This window comes from Tursiops truncatus, chromosome 19, assembly GCF_011762595.2.
Source record: "Tursiops truncatus isolate mTurTru1 chromosome 19, mTurTru1.mat.Y, whole genome shotgun sequence".
Classification (NCBI taxonomy): Eukaryota; Metazoa; Chordata; class Mammalia; order Artiodactyla; family Delphinidae; genus Tursiops; species Tursiops truncatus.
In genome coordinates, this window is record NC_047052.1 from 14,631,840 (window position 1) to 14,652,283 (window position 20,444).

Genomic DNA, 20,444 nt, shown 5'->3' on the forward strand with positions numbered 1-20,444 from the left:
ACAACTCTTTCAAAAAAAAAAATCTATGAGAACAAATATTTGATGATCACATTACATATCATCCTATTCTCAGTTTGTCAATTTTAAAAGTATCATTATTTATAAATCAAAGGTACTCCCTTTATTTGACTGTTTGTACAGTCAAAGCATCTGTACAAGCATCTCTGTACAAGGAAAAAATAAACTAAACCAAACTTCAATAGGAACAAAATATCATATACTATACTTAACTGAAATACAGCCATTAAGTTTGAGAATCTTGAATTCAGAAAGCAGCAGGATCAAGGTCTTTAATCAGAAAATGAAAATGAAAAAAAGAAGTTTAACAGTTCAGGGCCCATTAGACTACAGTTATAAAACAGAGAATACAACATCATAAATGACATCAACATTAGCATTATTTAAATCCATTTCAAAATGGAAAGGGAGAATGTAAAAACTTTGGAATCAGAAGTTAGCTTCGTGCACCTCTTCGTTTTCCTCCTTGTTCAATTCAATTAGTCACACTACCCCAGAGATGACCTAAGTAACACGTAAGGGAAACACGTTATACCAGTAAGTGCCAATCACTCATTCAACAAATATTTGCTGAGCATTCTCTATGCCAGGCATTGCAATAGGTGCTGGGGACTGGCAAGGACACAGTCTCTGTCCTTAAGATCTCAGTCTACTGAGGAAAACAGATTTTTAAATTGCAGCCACACAATAAAAAGCAGAAATTGCTAGTCAATGACAGAACAGAAAATTGTATTTATGATAAGCCAAATTTAGTCATGGCCAAACTAACTCAATATAATTAGAAATTTTTTCTTTTGTGAAATTTAGTGATTTCTGGATCAGCATGATGACCCTGGAGTAAAATTACCTAGGTTTGAACCCCAGCTCCACCACTTATTAGCTGTGTGTCCTTGTGTAAATGGCTTAACCTCTCAGAGTTGTGTCCTCATCTGCAAAATGGGGGGTGGGAGTGTGTGTGAAGTACCTACCTCAATGGATTGTTACAAGAATTAAATCAGAATACATGTAAAATTCTTAGCAAAGTGCCTGGCACCCAGTAATCACTAAACAAATGTTGGCCATAATGTTGGCTATATGAACAAATTATTCTTGCATAAAATAATTGAGCAAAAATAAGTTGAAGAAAGATACACAGTATCAATACTTACAAAGGTTTAAAACACATGAAAGTGCCTATTCTTTAGAGATACTACAAAAATGCATTAAGAGTATATGTATAACTGAATCACTTTGCTGTATACCTGAAACACTGTAAATCAACTATAGTTCAATTTTAAAAATGCAGTAAGAGAATAAGAAAGAACATGAATGTAAAAGATAACGGTCAAATCCAACACAGCGGCACATCTGGGAGGGAGGGGAATATGATCAGGGGCAGTGATACACAGGAAACTTCAGCTATACTAGTGATGTTTTATTTCTTAGACTAGGTAGTAGGTAAGTGAAGGTTTATTATTTTCCATATGCTTTATATCTGAAACATTTCTAAAAATTAGGTTCAAATACATCTAATCTATGTAATGAATGTTGCAGACTATGTAACATACTTTTATTACAGTGTTGAGGATTTCCTTATTTTTTGAAAGTTTTTACTTGCTTTTCAAAATACTCAAAAACCACGAGATTCCTTAAAATACAACAGCTTAAACACCTATCATAAAAAACAATAAACTCTATGCTTTTTTAAAAAATTTGTAAGAATATAATGTATATAGTAATGACTCAGCTATATGGAACATAGCTGAGAATCCAAAACACATTTTCATAATCTCGTGCAGCCAATAGAGAGCATCACATCAACACACACCTACACAGAATATCTACTTTACTCTATTTGCAGGTTCTTATTCAGCCTTTTCCAGAATAGAACAAATTAGAAAACTAGAGCAACTGAAGAGGGTGGGGGCCAGGAGAAAGAAGCTGTTTTGGGAAAGGACACTGATGGTAGTTAAAGTGTCACCTAACAGCAAGGGAAAAAACAAAAACGGTAGTAAAACAAACAAATAAAACTTACATATAACAGAAAAAAGCATTCAAAAGCATAGTAGCAACACTAATAAATTCTAGAGATCTGCTATAACAACACTGTGCCTATACAATATTATATTGTGCAACTGAAAATTTGTCAAGAGGATAGCTCTTATTGTATTCTTACTACAATTTAAAAAATAAAGTTTGTGCCCTTACTTGACTTCTATACTATTAAAAAAAGTTAAATGATTAATCAAAAAGGAAAAGATCAAATCACTGGTAAATCTCTGCCTTTGGGGCTTCCCTGGTGGTGCAGTGGTTCAGAGTCCACCTGCCGATGCAGGGGACACGGGTTCGTGCCCCAGTCCGGGAAGATCCCACACGCCGCGGAGCGGATAGGCCCGTGAGCCATGGCCGCTAGGCCTGCGCGTCCGGAGCGCTCCGCAACGGGAGAGGCCACATCAGTGAGAGGCCCGCGTACCGCAAAAAAAAAAAAAAAACCTCTGCCTTTGACTTCCACAATAATTACCTTAATTTACAGCTTTTTAAAAAATATCCTCAATTAAAGTATTTATCTTACACACACACACACACACACACACACACACACACATACACAGAGCATAGTAGTCTGATGATACTTAAGTGTGCTAGCAAAAAGTCTTCAAGTCTCCCTATAGTCCTAAGGGTATTAACAAATTACAAACAGTACCATAATCCATTTTTATAATAAGACCCTGGTTCATCAAGGAATGGTTCACAAAGATCAACATTTAAAGCAGAAGGTAGAAAAAACTGAATATAAAACTATATCCTAACTCATCAAATTATACATTAAATATGTGCAATTTTGTCTATTATACCTCAATAAAGCTGTTTAAAAAAATAAAGGTAACAATTACATGAAAATAAAGAGTATCCACTGAATAACCAATTTCTAAAAATTATGTAGTTCAGATACTGTCTGCTCTTATTAATTTAACTACCTGACCCATCAAAGGCTGAGAAAGATATATTTAAGTCTATTACCATGAGTATGTGCCTGTCAACTTCTCCTTTTACATCTAACCACCTACATTTAGTATTTCAGTGGTTTCAGCCAATGATTAAATGTCTATATATTTTATATGTACATGCTTGTACACTTTTTCAAAATAAAATGTCCCTCTTTGTCATCTTTTATAAAACTAATAATAAAAAGTAAAACACTAGGACAAGGACAGAAAGGAAACACAGAAAAATTAAAAGTCTGACTTGTTAAGGTACAAGGACTGTGGTTAAATATATTCTATTTAATTAATGGTTATGATAAATAATGATGAAAAATATAGAGAAAAAAGGAAGTGTGAAATTCATTTTGGAAAAATTTCTATCCAAAATGGTTAAACAAAATTAGGTTCTGGAGCTTAAACTAAATTAGATTACTTTACATACCCAAAGTAATCAAAATTATAAATGCTTCATATAGGAAAGAAAAATTTTAAACAGTATAAGAGACCAGAAAAAAAAAAATGACTGCATATGTTCCAATTCTCCTAAATTTTATCCCCCAAATGGAGAAAATGGTTATTTTCCAAAATCTCTGCAAATCCCTTTGTGGGATAAAGATTTTCCTCATACATCAATACCACCTCCAAGCCATAATCTCCTCTTTTTTTCCTTTGAAATACCTATTTTTCCCACTCAAATATAAGTTCCCTGAAGCCTGATCCTTATTTGGTTTATTCATCCTTGTATTCCTCTTGCCTAAAAGAGTAGGAACTCACTAAATACTGTATTTATTGAATTCTAAAGGCTAGATAGAAGTCTTATCTAAAGAAAATACACTTGTCCTTTCCAAAGCATACAAAATAAAGTGCACTGGCTGCTAACACCTATGGGAAAGGACTCAACCCAGTCCTCTATTCTACCCTGCTCAGTTAACTTTCTTCCTACTTCTGACCTCACTCCCGGGCTGTGAGCTCTGAGCTGACAGCCAACAGTCAAAAACATATAACCAGGACTTCCCTGGTGGCACAGTGGTTAAGAATCCGCCTGCCAATGCAGGGGACATGGGTTCGAGCCCTGGTCCGGGAAGATCCCACATGCAGCAGACCAACTAAGCCCGTGCGCCACAACTACTGAGCCCGCATGCCACAACTACTCAAGCCTGGGCACCTAGAGCCTGTGCTCCACAATAAGAGAGCCCCGGCAATGAGAACCCCACGCACTGCAATGAAGAGTAGCCTCCACTCGCCGCAACTAGAGAAAGCCTGTGTGCAGCAACAAAGACCCAATGCAGCCATAAAAAAAAATGTACTTATTTTATTTATTTATTATTTAAAAAGCATATAACCAAGAGGCTGGGGCTCCTGCTTGCTATTTGGTCCTTCTTCCTCTAAACTTAAAGCTTAGATTTGAGCTCTAAATCTAAAAAGAAATCCTAAATTAAAAGCGATTTTCAATATTAAAATTATCTCCTTTTCTATCCACTCACTATACTTGAAGTCTTTCTTGCTAAACAATCAGAAATTAGATCTCAGTTAACTTTACCACTCATTACTGTTTAACAATCCAGTCACAGATTTCTAAGTATGGCTGAAAATACTCAAGGGACCTAAGTTAACACTGGGCAAAACCCTCCAAAAGAAGTTACTCTGCTTTCTCTCTCATACTCTCCATATGGCCTATAATTTCCAATTATGCTCCCCACAGAACCTCTATTTCAGATTTTTATCTTGTATGTATATTTGAATTGCTTTAGTGCACTTAAAACTTGCAAAATACTATGACCAAAATAGTAAGAATGCTTAATAGTAAGAAACTTAAACCAAATTGATCAACAGTATTATGCTTCAATCAGAATTTTACTTTCCAATATATCTTACAGACACCACCTGTCATTAATATGACTTAGCTTTCTCACTGTGTTTTTATGGTTTTCTTTCTTTTGGGGAAAGTGGGCGGGGAGGGGGAGGCAGTGCACATCTATTTCTCCTGTATGAAGAATGTGTTCATAGAAGGGAATGTTCTACAGAGTGAAGAAAAAGGAGAGACCAGTGTTAGTACATCATTGTTTGAATAAAAGAGATTAAATCTGGGGATAAGTATTTTGGTCTCTGGAGAGGCAAACACCATTGTGGGACAGGGATAGTTCTTTCATCAAGTTTCACAGTGGCCTAGAATGATGAAACACTCAAGACCAGCCAACTTTATATGCTCTGGTTTCAGGCTCACAATGCAGCTTTCTGATTATTAATCACCTTCTTAAGTACCTTGCCTCCCAAACACCTCCATACAAGGAACAGAAGAATGCCCTGGAAAGTAGACACAGGTAATTCAGTAGAAAAGCATAACCCCTTATGAATTACAACAGTGTTATTTTAACTTCCACATCAGTGAGTTCAATCAAGATGAATCATTCCAAGGTGAAATACTGAAATGGAATTTCTGGATCTTCAAGGCTAAGGCTGTGAAACGAGTGACCACATTAAGATACCATCACACCCTCTCTAGGCAGCCAGTCGGCATCCCTCTGAGAGATCTTAAGCTCAATTCTCCCTAAAATGCCACAGTGTTACAGGAATCTTCTTTTATGCTTAATTATCCATAACCAAAACTGAGATTTTAAAAATGGATGGATGTAAATGCAAATGTCTACTGAACGATTCGATCACATTAATTCACATGAAAAGCAATAAAGGCCGAATAGGGCTTCCCTGGTGGCACAGTGGTTAAGAATCCGCCTGCCAATGCAGGAAACATGGGTTCGAACCCTAGTCTGGGAAGATCCCACATGCCGTGGATCAACTAAGCCCATGTGCCACGACTACTGAGCCTGCGCTGTAGAACCCATGAGCCACAACTCCTGAAGCCCGTGGGCCTAGAGCCCATGCTCTGCAACGAGAAGCCACCGCAATGAGAAGCCCGGGCACTACAAAGAGTAGCCCCCGGTCACCGCAACTAGAGGAAAGCCCGCGTGCAGCAACAAAGACCCAATGCAGCCAAAAATAAATAAATAAATTCATTTTTAAAAAAGGCCCAATAAACAATGATAGATGAACATGATCAACATCAAATTTGACACAAGTAAAATAAAAAGCAATTTTTCACTCTCCTAACCCTGATTTTAGCAAAGATATCCTAGAGTCCTCAATTATCAAAAACTGTCACAAAATTCTCCAAATAAAATCTTAATTTTCTTAAAGATACGCTCCAAAGGATAAGATAAATTTTAAGGGAAATATCTGTGCCTAGTGTGAATACAGATGCATTTTTAACCTCTGTATATTTTGATATCTTTCATATAATGAACATACATAATTTGAGAATTCTTGCTTTGAAGAGTCAAACAAATTAACAAAAACTACAAGAATGGATAAATAAAGCAAAACTGCAAACTTTCAAAATAATAAGATGGTATTCATCCTAAAAGGACAGAGTCACAGTTATCTATGGGCATTTTTCTACACGGTGACATTAGAAAGTTATGAGAAAATGATTTAAAACTGAGATAACAAATTCTCCCTAGCACATTCTTCATGAATCCAAGTTCTGTTAATTTGGGATAGCAAGAAGGGGGTGGGGATGAGGGGCTCTGGTCTGTAAGAAATGAAACCTATATTTGACATTAGTTACAAATAGAGGGGGGGAAAGTCCCACTTACAACAGTGCCGAAAACTATAAAATATCTAGGAATAAATTTAGCAAGAAAGGTACATGAACTAGATGAAGACAGGTATTAAATCTATGAAACCTCTACTGAAGAACCTAAAACTAAAATAAGACCTCAATAAATGGAAACATCATAATAAGGAAAAGTTATCCTCATTAAAAAATGTCAGAAAAAAAAATGTCAGGCCTCCCAAAATTAATATATGAATACAGTGCAATTCCAAACACTGGGCTTGGGCTTCCCTGGTGGCACAGTGGTTGAGAATCTATCTGCCAATGCAGAGGACGCGGGTTCCAGCCCTAGTCCAGAAAGATCCCACATGCTGCAATTAAGCCCGTCTGCCACAACTACTGAGCCTGTGCTCTAGAGCCCACGTGCCACAACTACTGAGTCCACATGCCACAACTACTGAAGCCCGCGCACATAGAGCCCATGCCTCTCAACAATAGAAGCCACCACAATGAGAAGCCCGCGCACTGCAGAGGAGCCCCCACTCGCTGCAACTAAACAAAGCCCACGCACAGCAATGAAGACCTAACACAGCCAAAAATAAAATAAATTTTTAAAAATTAATTAAAAATAAAAAAACACTGGGCTTTTCTGAGGTTTTCTGAACTCAACAGAATTATTTTCAACCCATACAGATATAAGAATAAATGTTTAAGAACAGTCAAGAAAATGGAAAAGTACAGTGACAGGAGCTATTCTTAACAGAGTGTAAGTTTCTATAAAGTTATGATATTCACAACAGTAAAATAATGGTACAGGAAGAATAAAACAGAACATCCAGAAATAGAGCAAACATATATGGGAACTTTACATATGATAAGGTGGCATTTAATTCATTGAGAAAAGGATGGTTTATTTAGTCTAGACATAGTTGGCTCTTCATACAAAGGAAAACCATAAGACCCCTTCACACTATATAAAAATTAACTCCAGATTAATAAACGCATGTGTTATACAACAAAGAATTAATGTACCATAAGATGTTCCTACAAGATAAGGAGAAAAATAACTTGAAAGAAAAATGAACCAAGGACATAGACAATTCTCAGTAAAGGAAATCCAAAAGGCCAAAAATCATATCAAAAGAGGCTAGCTCCAGCAATAGTCAAGGAAATAAAATTAAGACGAAACTGAGAAACCATTTACCAACTAGCAGAGCAGCAAAAATTAAATTAAGTAATTACGTCTAATGATGTGATATTATGGAGAACCCACTGCTAGTGGAGACGGAAATTATGACAACCTATTTAGAGAGTAATCTGGCAATAATAACATTTAAAATATAATTCCTTAAAAAAATAAATAAAATATAATTCCTTTAACTCAGAAATCCCACCTTGGAGATTCTAGCCTGTAGAAATAATAGCATCAGCAAATAAGGTGACATGTACAAGGATGTTTACTGTAGCGCTGTTTGTAGTGGCAAAATCTAGAAACAGCCCAAACGCCTACAAGAAAATAACTGAATAAGTTACGTAGAGTACATCCATACGATGAGACATAATAGGGATATTTAAAAAAACAAGATAGAATTATATTTACTGACTATGATGTGTTAAGAAAACCTTGTTACAGAGTAACATAAAAAGTATGATCAAAAAAAAAAAGGTATGCTCTACCTTTTGTAAAAACAAAGAATCCTTATATATGCACATTTATGTTGTATATATAGTACTTAACAAAGCATGGAGAGAAATGTTGAAGTATACCCATAACCTGGTAAAATGGCTGGGCAGTAATAACAAAGGGATTAGGGAAATGAACAGCTTTTTTAGAAGTATGTCTTTAGATTTTTTTCATTTATTACAATGGACCTCTATGATGTTGTAAATTAAATGAATTAAAGACTTTTAAAAATCCTCAGCATTATTAAAGTAGATTATTCAAACACAAGGGGAGAGGGACTTTCCTGGTGGCGCAGTGGTTAAGACTCCTTGCTCCCAATGCAGGGAGCCTGGGTTCAAGCCCTGATCAGGGAACTATATCCCACGTGCATGCCGCAACTAAGAGTTCACATGCCACAACTAAGGAGCCCACATGCCACAACTAAGACCCAGTGCAACCGAATAAATATTAAAATAAATTCACTTTGTTATACAGCAGAAACTAACACAATATTGTAAAGCAATTACACTCCAATAAAGATGTTAAAAAATAAAAAACACAAAGGGAGAGTCAGTAACAAATCACTGAACTATCAACATATTTCCATTTTGGGGGAAAAGACTGAAGTTCTCAACTTACTATTAGTTTCTTCAGTATAATGAATTACATAATAGGTATTCAAAAGAAGGAAAAAAGATGGCAGGAAGAGTAGATTTCTTTGCTGTCACTTGAAGCTTTTGCATAAGAAAGAGTCTGAACAAATTGCAAAGAGGAAAGGATAATATCAATTTTAGAATTAAACATCTAAATAATATTTTCAAAGACACGAGATAAGGTTTTGTATATGTTTTAAACCTGAAAATAAACTTCACTAACATCAACTCTATCGGTCACAAGTAAATGACCTGTAGTAAACTTCCATAGCTCACTTAGGACCCTGACTGCTTTTGGCTTGACCAATTACCATATATCTGAGGACCTGAACATGTTTCCATATTATTTTCATTCACATCATCTATTCTGCAGAGTAGCTACTAAGTGCCAGGCACTGTGCTATGTACTAGGGATGCCATCAATTAGATAGTTCTTGTCCTCTGAAGCTCAGGAAAAGCAAACAATTCAACAAATACTAAAAAAAAAAAAAAAAAGTACTATACTCCTTTGCCTGGTGTAGAGAGGAAGGAAGAATAGGTTCACCAGATGGAAGGAGAAAGAAAAGCATTCCAGGTAAAAGCAGAACAGGTACAATGAATGAAAGAACATGGAGTATTCAAGGAACAGCAAAAAGTTCAGTGTGTGTAAATAGAATAATATAACCAAGTGCTAGTAAAGTCAAATTGTAAGCAACTTCCTCATTCTACTTTCTTAAATAATCAACACCATCTATTAAGCTTTCATCATGTAAAGTTTCTAAAGAAAATACAGAGGTCATGTCTTCACTGACAGAGAGAAATACACATTTTAAAAAATCAAATATATTTATTGAGTACTATCAGAAAAAGAGGCTCAGGGACTTCCCTGGTGGTCCGGTGGCTGGGACTCCATGCTCCCAATGCATGGGGCCAGGGTTCGACCCCTGGTCAGGGAGATGGATCCCACGTGCTGCAACAGAGCGCCTCATGCCGCAACTAAGACCCGATGCAGCCAAATAAATAAATAAGTAAATATTTTTGAAAAAGAAAAAGAGACTCTTTCTTTTTTGTTTGGTTGACTGTTTTTTAAATTTTTGGCCACACAGAGTGGCATGCAGGATCTTAGTTCCCTGACCAGGGATCGAACCCACACCCCCTGCAATGGAAGCAGTCTTAACCACTGGACCGCCAGAGAAAGCCCAAGACTGCTTCTTCTTACAACAGTTTTTCTTCGGTAATCATACCCAAAAAACCCTAATATCTACAAAGATTCAATTAACTCTACACAGTGTACCTATTTTTTCAGTTAGTTTCCCCATTTATTTCAAACCAGTATTTTCACCATATTTTAAAAGTATCATGTTATGAAAAATTTCAAAAAGTGGGAAGGGAATCTTTCGTGCAGACTTTAAAAAGGAATTTAAAAAATTAACTTCCCTTCCTTTTCTTCAGCTTGAAACTGAACAATTTCCCAAGAGTGAGGTTTAGTAAGTAGCTACTAAACTGAGCTGCAAAAACACTGATGGAACTTCTTTTAATTTGAGTTGTTCAACTGTGTGATCATTTACAAAAGTTACATCTTATAACCAAGTAGTGTACATCATCTATGCTCTGACAGTCTTAATTTTAACCCAAAGGCTTATAAGGAGGGGAGTGCAAATATTTTACAGTTCCAAAGATCTAAGTTCATGTCTTTCTCATATTTGCTCTTCCCAAGAATCCATAACATTAACCTCAAAGCCAGATAAGCTGCAAAGCCTAGGATGCTCAGCCCAACACAATCAGCTATAACATGCAAACTGGAGTGAGCAAAGCAACTGCATATCAGGTTACACTGTGACTGCTGCACTGTAACAACAGAGAAAGGAGGGTAAAAACTACTTGCCTTTAAGATGTCTTTAATTATTAATAAAGTGCAAAGGTCACATATGTTTTCTCCATCTTTAAAAAAAGAAAAAACAATTTTTTTTCCTTCTAAGACTGTTTTTCACTGGTAATACTTATAACTCATTAATTTTCTCTCTCCAATGGTCTGAGTAGGCCAAAACAAGGCCCCCCCAAAAAAGGCAAAATTTCCAAGTACCTAGTGAAAAAAGCATTTCTCGTTTTAATCATATTATCCTAACCCTTGCCCGTTTTTGTACAAAAGTGTTAGTTAATACTGACTCAACAAGTTTGGCAAGTGTGGGGGTTTTTTTCTTCCACTTTTGGACTCTTCAAACTTTGACAAGAGATTGTTCCAGTAAGCAGAACTCATGGCAAATTAAGCGTTTTATGTTACTCCTTCAGTGAAGAAAAACCTTACATGTACTTTGAAGGCAGAAATGACGCCTTTACTGATACAAAATTTTCTATACAAAAAGCAAATGGAGGGCTTCCCTGGTGGCGCAGTGGTTAAGAATCCGTCTGCCAATGCAAGAAACACGGGTTCGAGCCCTGGTCCGGGAAGATCCCACATGCCACGGAGCAACTAAGCCCATGTGCCACAACTAAAGAGCCTGTGCTCTAGAGCCCGTGAACCACAACTACTGAGCCCACGTGCAACGACTACTGAAGCCCACGCACCTAGAGCCCATGCTCCGCAATAAGAGAAGCCACCACAATGAGAAGCGCACACACCGCAATGAAGAATAGCCCCCGCTCGATGCAACTAAAGAAAGCCCACATGCAGCAATGAAAACCTAATGCAGCCAAAAATAAATAAATAAATTTTTTTAAAAAGCAAATGGAAAAATCCTAATACTTTTTAACAAAGATGATTCTCAAAACCTATAAACCAAGAAACATAAGAACTTAGATAAATCTATATGTTCCCTTAATTTTAAAACTGCTACTTTAATACCATCCTGCATGAAAGAAACTGAATGTAAGTAACAAAGGGATGAAAGAACGCCAAAATCAACTGAGAACGATTCATAAAGGAAGACTGAATGATAAGCACCTAAAACAGATAAACAGGTTGCTGCAGTTTGAAGAAAGGAATAGTTTTAGATTTTCTGAAGCTAAATCTAAATAAGAGTTTTAAAGTTTTGATATCAAATCCTGCTGTATACACAAAATTTTTAAATTCTCAGCAAATGCAAATAAGGGGATTAAGCATTTTGAAAATCTGTTTTGGTATGTATTTTCCCAATTCAATTTTTTTAATTAAAAAATAATCTTTTGGAAAATACTCATTCAACTTTTTCAATTTGCATAGAGTTGTTACAAATCACATAAAAACTTGAGTTTTTGTTTTTGTACACGACTGATTTCAAGACTACTTTAAAAATAGTGAGATGAAATATCACCAAGGCATTGCTGACAATTTTTGTACTTTATAGTTTCATTCTAAAATTCATCTTCAAATCTAGAACTGCTGTCAGTGAAACAGATCAAAGAACAAGCAACTGCTCCAAAAGAAAATAAACTGAGGTTTCCTAAACAATGTTTATTTCAAGTATAACCCCAAGAACCCCTTAGACAAAGCAGACATTCAAGTATGTGCTGATCAATCAAAGGTGCACTAAAATAGGTGCTTCCCTGGTGGTGCAGTGGTTAAGAATCTGCCGGCCAATGCAGGGTACACGGGTTCGAGCCCTGGTCCAGGAAGATCCCATATGCCGCAGAGCAACTAAGCCTGCACTAAGCAACTAAGCCTGCACTCAAGAGCCCGCGGGCCACAACTCCTGAAGCCCGGGCGCCTGAAGCCCATGCTCTGCAACAAGAGAAGCCACCACAATGAGAAGCCTGCGCACCGCAACGAAGAGTAGCCCCTGCTCACCACAACTAGAGAAAGCCCACACACAGCAACAAGGACCCAACGCAGCCAAAAATAAATAAATAAAATAAATAATAATAAAAATTTTTAAATGTGCACTAAAATAAACACTTTACTTATCATTTGCAAGGCAAAGGATGCTTTCTCCAATTGAACGCAAACTACCTAAGAATGAATGACATTTAAATACCAGTACATAATACCATGAAAGGAACTGAGTAAATAACACCTATCTGATAGGTCTTCCAATACCTTGTTTTAAAAGTGTATCTCAGAGACTTCCCTGGTGGCGCAGTGGTTAAGAATCCGCCTGCCAAGGCACTGGTTCGAGCTCTGGTCTGGGAAGACCCCACATGCCGTGGAGCAACTAAGCCCATGCACCACAACTACTGAGCCTGCGCTCTAGAGCCCGCGAGCCACAACTACTGGGGCCGTGTGCACAACTACTGAAGCCCACACACCTAGAGCCCGTGCTCCTTAACAAAGACGAGCCACCCCAATGAGAAGCCCGCACACCGCAACCAAGAGTAGCCCCTGCTCACTGCAACTAGAGAAAGCCTGTGCGCAGCAACGAAGACTCAATGCAGCCAAAGATAAATAAATAAATTTATTTAAAAAATAAATAAAATAAAAAATATATATAAAAGTGTATCTCAGAAATGGAACATTTCAGTAACAACTACAAGGGGATACTTAGTAAATGAGTGAGGATTCCATATATGTTCTGTTTGACAGTTCTTCAAACCAAAAGAGAAAACTCCATAGCTTCAGAGTAAATACACAAATAGTAAATATATTTTTGAAAAGTCTCCTTAAAACAAATAACAAGAACACTATTTACAATGAAAACATTCACTTTTCTACTAAGACATCATAAGACTAGTACACGAATTTATCTACCTGATAATAACCTGATAAGAACAACGCACTTATACATGGATTAGAAGTATTAAAAGATTTGATCCAGTTCAAGTTATAAATTTAAGTTTCAGCAGTCACTAGGCTACAATCTCAAATAAGTTATTTCTCTTTTGCAGATGTTAAAACGCAGGCTGAGGTGAAATAGAGGTGACTAAATCACACCTAACTTGAAATGTAAGAAATAATCAGTGAATTGCAGTGAAATGCTTTTTATTCAAGCATGCTATACTGCAAAACATATGTTAAGAGTAGAATAAAATTGGTGAAATTATGGGTACCTGGAGAGTCTATATTTTTAAAACAAAAGTTAAGGGGTATACAGTCTGACAAGCACTATGGAGAACAGTAAAAGTGAGGATTTAAAATCCAACTATCTCCAGAAAAATCCAATACTCGAAGTCAATCCAAGAATCTTTTTGGAGTTAGTCAACGAAGAACACTACTGCACAAACCACTTGAAAGTTAAAATCACTACGAAATTTTCATTCACTCCTCTCTTCTGTTAACTAATCCCTACAGTAGCCAAAAAAGTTACTTTCCTTTCTACCAATGTCAGATTAAGATTCTTTTTCAAAAAAAAAAAAAATTCTTTTTCACAGGCAGATTTCCATGGTCAGGGATATACATCAAGAAAAATACTAAGTGTCAAAAAGTACCCAAAAGCTAAGTGTTCAGCATAGAAAAGGGAATCCACAAATGAGAAAACATTTGACAGCCTCTGCCTACCACCTTCCCCCTCAAAGCCCTTTAATGAACTTTATAAACATTTACTGTTGAAGTACACTCTGAGCGAGTGGTTCGACGAATCTCCTATACCTAACAAGGAAACACAACCAACGTCCCGACTCGGTCAAGAAGATCGGGAGAATTATTAGTTATCGACGCCTGCAGGATCAGGAGTTTGAGAGAAGAGTAAGCAGTGTATTCGCAGGTGAGTTTAAGAAAATAGAGGAGAGAGAAAAAAGCCCGGAAAATTGGGAAAGAAGTTGGTCGGAAGGCTAGAGAGAAGCGAGGCCAATGTCCAGTTTGAAAAGAACGGCAATGCAGGTGCAGACGACGTTCAACTGAGCATTTGGAAGTGCTGAAGAGAGTTCCACGAAAGACCTGACCCAGGTACGAGATACAAGAACGCTGATACGTGGCATAGAGAATACACGCGGGGGTGAGACCCGCCCCGCAAACCCTAGGCTCTCTGAATGAGCCCCAAAAGGAGGAGCGCAGACTGAGAAAATCAATGGGTCCAAGGAGGCCCGCACCGGCCGGGCAACGCCACAGCAAGGAACGCAGCCGCGCGCGGACCCTCCCGGTCCGACGCTTCGGGGTCGGCGCTCAAGAAGTCGTAACAACCCCTGAGCTCCGGGCCCCTCCTGGCCCAGCTTCTGTCCTCTCTTCACCCCCCACGGTCTGGGACCGGACACCTGGGATTGACAGGAAGCTTCTGGCCGAGCGCTCCCGGCAGGCGCGGGGTAAAAAAGGCAATATGCTCTTTGCGCCGCGAGTGACACTCACCGGCCCGAAACCTCGAACGAAACCTGCAGCTCCGGGGGCGGCGGCAGCAGTGGCAGCAGGGGCAGCAGGAACCTAACATCCAAAATGGCGGCTCCCTCGGCCTCACCACCGCTACTGCAGGCGGAGGGATCCGTAGGTCGGAAGGAGTTTTTAACTAACTTTGCACACTATCGCAGAAACTTCGGTCCCTATCTCCCTCTGCTTGTCGATCCCGTGTCCCCTGACCGCAACTTCTCGTGCCTCCCCTCTCCTATTATCCAAGAACTCGGACCCCACCGAGGACTATTTGCCAAGGAGGAGGTGACTGCTCCTGGCAGAGCGACGCAAAGCGTAGCAAGAATCGGGGCTGTCACTGATGACGCGAGACGCCGCTGCCGAGTCACCGCTGCGAAGAGTCTGAGCGAGAAAGATCCGGTCGACCCCAGAGCCCACGGACATTGGTTCCGCATTGGTGGAAGTGGGGGGGCTACCAGGAAGTGGCGGGGCCACCTGAAGAGGGTGGGGCTAGCAAGGTAGCGAAGGACGTGGGGAGGCGAGGCAGATGGGGGCGGAGAACACTGAACCAGGCTGTGCCGGTCCTAATCCACCAGAACCCCAAATTCTCACCCATCACGTTTGAGACCTTAGCTTTCTCTTTAGGTTAACTTCAGGAACATGCTCCAAGTGGTCTTGGATTCTGAGGTTTTTATGGCATCTTTGCAATGTATTTTATAAAAATAAAAAGGATGACACAGAAGAATAGATTCCAAGCCCAGTATCACCTTTCAACCTGTGCATTGAACAAGATATTTAAACTCTCTGGGCTTCAATTTCCTCAAATGTAAAAAGAGAGGATTTGGACTAGTGATAGCTGAAACCATTCCATAATGGGCTTTCTGACTGATTCCATGCACTAATGACCTGAGCCAAAACAGTCCAACCATACAGGTCCTGGCTTGATAAATAATCACTAACACCTGACACGAATATTTTCCATGTTTATGTAAAGAGAGCCAAGATATCTTGGCCCGTTTAAATGAAAGGTGACCTACCATTCCTTCAGATGAAATGGCAATAAAGTATCCCTGAAAGTGAATAAAGCAGAGCACCTAGCTAGATGACAAAGAGAACTGAACTAACCACAAATCTTGAGTTTAGGACCTGTCATCAGCAGGAGGTTGTACTTTTTTACTTTGCGGGTTTCATGCAGGGGATTTCAAAACAGTTTACAAAAATTGAATTTAGTAGGCCCGCCTGTACGATTTCGTTCTTGAACTACTGGGGCATGCCAAGTGGCCGTAAAGAAAGGAGGCCAAGGGCGTAATAATAGTAATTATCATTTTTCATTATCAAATATTGATATCACATTGTTTATAAAAGCATCTTCGTATATGTAATCTAATTTGACCCTCGCGACAACCTCCTGAGTCAGACTAGACAAGCATAAGTAACTTAGTTTTACAAATAAGGAGACTGAGGCTCAGAGAAGCTGTAACTTGCTAAACGACCCTCCCTCTCTCCTCCCCCACTAGGGTTCATCTATGTGGTACCACCTTAGGAGTAAGGAAATTGTAGGTACCCACTCACCCTCCCCCACACTGAGCGGTATCAACCGAGAGCAAATGATTTGGGGAGCAGAATGCTTATGGAATTCAGTCACTTCATATCCCCTCCATGCACTACTGTATAGTACAGCTGTTGATCACAGGGCAAGTAAAGTGTAAAACTAGAACACCATAATAATGCCATAACGCAGATTTCACTGAGGTATAGCTATACATGCTAAAGTACATTATGGGGCTCCCGTAAAAGTAAGGAGTTTGCAGGTTCCAAAGCAGTTACCTACAGCATTCTGTTTGCAAGTCACAAAAATTTGCTTAGAAGTCGAATTTAAGTGTTTACCATTGCAAACCACAAAAGAAAAGTTAAACTATCTTCTTAAGAAACAGGAAGGAGCTTGGATTCTACCATGCCAAGTGGCAGAACATTAAAGAGAAAATGACAGACATTATAAAATGTAAATCCTCTTCATGTATTTTTTTACTTATATTTATCTTTATAATTACTAAGCTCCTCTCGTAATGCAACTGAAAATTAAAAGCAATTGACCCAATATATAGCATAATCATCATTATCCTGGGATCTTTGGTTTCTGTGGCTGGCTATTAAAGTTTGGGAAAACTTACTGCCCATCTACTCAAACATAACCTCAAATTTCAGATAAATAAATTACAGCACATCAATAAAGTAGAATACTATGCTGCCAATAAAAATGAAGCTACACCTCTATCTTTACTAGCAGGGTATGGCAGATTTTTAAAAACATATTACAAAATAGTATTATAGGGCTTCCCTGGTGGCGCAGTGGTTAAGAATCTGCCGGCCAATGCAGGGGACACGGGTTCAAGCCCTGGTCCGGGAAGATCCCACATGCTGCCGAGCAACTAAGCCCATGCACCACAACTACTGAGCCTGCGCTCTAGAGCCCAGGACCACAACTACTGAAGCCCACATGCCTAAAGCCCGTGCTCCACAACAAGAGAAGCCACCACAATGAGAAGCCCACGCACTGCAATGAGGAGTCGCTCCCGCTCGCCACAACTAGACAAAGCCTGCGCGCAGCAACAAAGACCCAACGCAGCCAGAAATAAATAAAATAATATTTTAAAATTTTAATTTATTTATGGCTGTGTTGGGTCTTCGTTTCTGTGAGAGGGCTTTCTCTAGTTGCAGCAAGTGGGGCCCACTCTTCATCGCGGTGCGCGGACCTCTCACTATCGCGGCCTCTCGTGTGGAGCACAGGCTCCAGACGCGCAGGCTCAGTAATTGTGGCTCACGGGTCTAGCCGCTCCGTGGCATGTGGGATCTTCCCAGACCGGGGCACGAACCTGTGTCCCCACTAAAATAAATTTTTAAAAAATAGTATTATAGGGCTTCCCTGGTGGCGCAGTGGTTGAGAATCCGCCTACCGATGCAGGCGACACGGGTTCGTGCCCCGGTCTGGGAAGATCCCACATGCCGCGGAGCGGCTGGGCCCGTGAGCCATGGCCGCTGAGCCTGCGCGTCCGGAGCCTGTGCTCCGCAACGGGAGAGGCCGCAACAGTGAGAGGCCCGCGTACCGCAAAAAATAAAATAAAATAAAATGAGCTTGTAAAAAGTGTATATATACACAGAAAAAATGTTGAAGGATAAAACTAAAATGTAAAAGTGATTATCTTTGGATGGTGGGATTATAGAGGACTTTTATTTTCTTTATTACGTTTTGTTTTTTGCAATAAGTATACTGTATTTTTATTTGGAAAAAAAGACTTTCACATTTTGGGGGGGAAAAAGTCCTTATAAGATAATGTAGTTTTATGGATCCAAATACTAGAGGAGATATTTGTTTTTATTTGTTTTAATTTATTTTACTTTATTTATTTTTGGCTGTGTTGGGTCTTTGTTGTTGCACGTGGGCTTTCCCTAGTTGCGGCAAGTGGGGGCCACTCCCTGTTGCGGTTCCCGGGCCTCTCATTGTGGCGGCTTCTCCTGTTGTGGAGCGCGGGCTCCAGGGGCACGGGCCCAGTAGTTGTGGCACACAGGCTCAGTAGTTGTGGCTCATGGGCTCTAGAGAACAGGCTCAGTAGCTGTGGCACACGGGCTTAGTTGCTCCGCAGCATGTGGGATCTTCCCAGACCAGGGCTTGAACCCGTGTCCCCTGCATTGGCAGGCGATTCTTAACCACTGTGCCACCAGGAAAGTCCCAGACTTTTGTTTTGAAAACAGCAACAACCAGAAAGGATTCAACAAATTTCCAGCAATAGATAATGGTTGGGGAAAAAAGATCATTGTTTTTATGGTTTTGTTTATTATTGATAACTAGTATGCTTCGATTTAACAAATAATAACAACAAAAACCAAAAACAAACTGAAGAGGCATCTCCAGGAGTCAGACCACACAGATGTCAGTCCTGGCTGGGTTTAACTGAATTTGTGCCCTGAGCAAAGTGTTTAATATCTCTGAACCTGTTTCCTCGGCTGTCCAATATTTATTTACGACTTGCTATATTCCAGAATGGATTCTAAGTGGCTTATTATCCAGAGGGATCAAATGTGTGAAAGCACTTTGAAAAGTATCAGGCATCATGAGAATATAAGTGTAAACACTTTTTGTGCCACCTCATAATTCAACCAAATCATTTACTGATTGCCCACTACTGGTGCAGTAGTGTGTTCTGTCTTACAATTTACAAAAATATTTTCATATATATTGATTCATTTGCTCCTCACCCACCATGAGCTTGTAAACCATGCAGGCACTATAGCATAGTAGTTAAAAGTGTTGTTTTCTGGTGCCAGACTGCCTGGATTTAAACTTGCTCTTCCTCTCTTCATTGTGTGGCCTTCAGCAAGTTCCCTAACATCTCTGAGCATTTCTGAACCTCAGTGTACCCGTCTGTAAAATGGAGTTAATAGTAGCACCAGCATCTTGGGACTTCCCTGACGGTCCAGTGGTTAGAACTCCACATTTTCACTGCAGAGGGCATGGGGTTGATCCCTGGTTGGGGAACTAAGGTCCCACATGCCACGTGGCATGGCCAAAAAAAAAAGTATCATCAGCATCTTAAGGCTGATATGATCATGAAATGAGCTGATACATGTAGAGTATTTAGAAACAGCAGGTGGCACTAAGTAAGGGCTCAATAAATATTAGCTCTTTTTAGGATAAATATTATCATCCCTATTTTAGATACAAGGAAACAGAAGGTCAGGGAAATTAAATGATTTGTCAGCTTCAAACAGCAGAGATCAGATTCAAATCTAGATCGTCCAACTTTGAAAGTAACTTTTAGTCCATACAGTAATCATTCAATGAATGTGCTGCCTGAGTCTTTCCACTACACCACACTGCCCTGGGTGCACAGAATATGTAATAGACAATGCAAAAGAGACAGTCCCTACCCTGCAGATAATTATAATCTCATTGAGGAAAACTGGATTTTTTTTAATCCAGAAAAATATCAGTGATATTATTACTCAGCAGATAAGTCCTAGTTCCCCAAAATCAGAAATATGAGAGGTCACTGGGCACCAGAGCAGTGAAAGATGGTTTTTGGAAGACGTGGCATGTCAGTTGGAATCTGTGGTACTAGAAGAGGACCTGTTCTCTTGGGCCTAGATGCCGCAGGATTCTTAAGTGACTCGGTATCAGCAGCTGAAGCCATATGACCTTTGCAGCGCATGGGGAAAGCTCTCACTACAGAAACGTGGTCAGCGTCTTTCACAAGGGACTCTTCCTGCTTCTCCACGTGCCAGAGCCCTCAGCCTAGAAAGAAAAGGAAAGAGGGGATGCAACCCTGGAGGAAATACACTGATGTGAGTCAAAGAGGCAGTTCCACTGGCCTGT

General features: G+C 39.4%; 1 protein-coding gene across 1 annotated transcript in view; it reads right to left on the reverse strand.

The window, feature by feature from the left end:
* The window catches only part of AP1G1 (adaptor related protein complex 1 subunit gamma 1), an 81,233-nt gene extending 65,834 nt beyond the window's left edge, over positions 1-15,399 (reverse strand). The window contains exon 1 of the mRNA XM_019935558.3: positions 15,080-15,399. The gene's annotated coding sequence lies outside the window, so the exon portion shown is untranslated. The remainder of the gene's footprint in view (positions 1-15,079) is intronic.
* Positions 15,400-20,444: the final 5,045 nt, after the last annotated feature.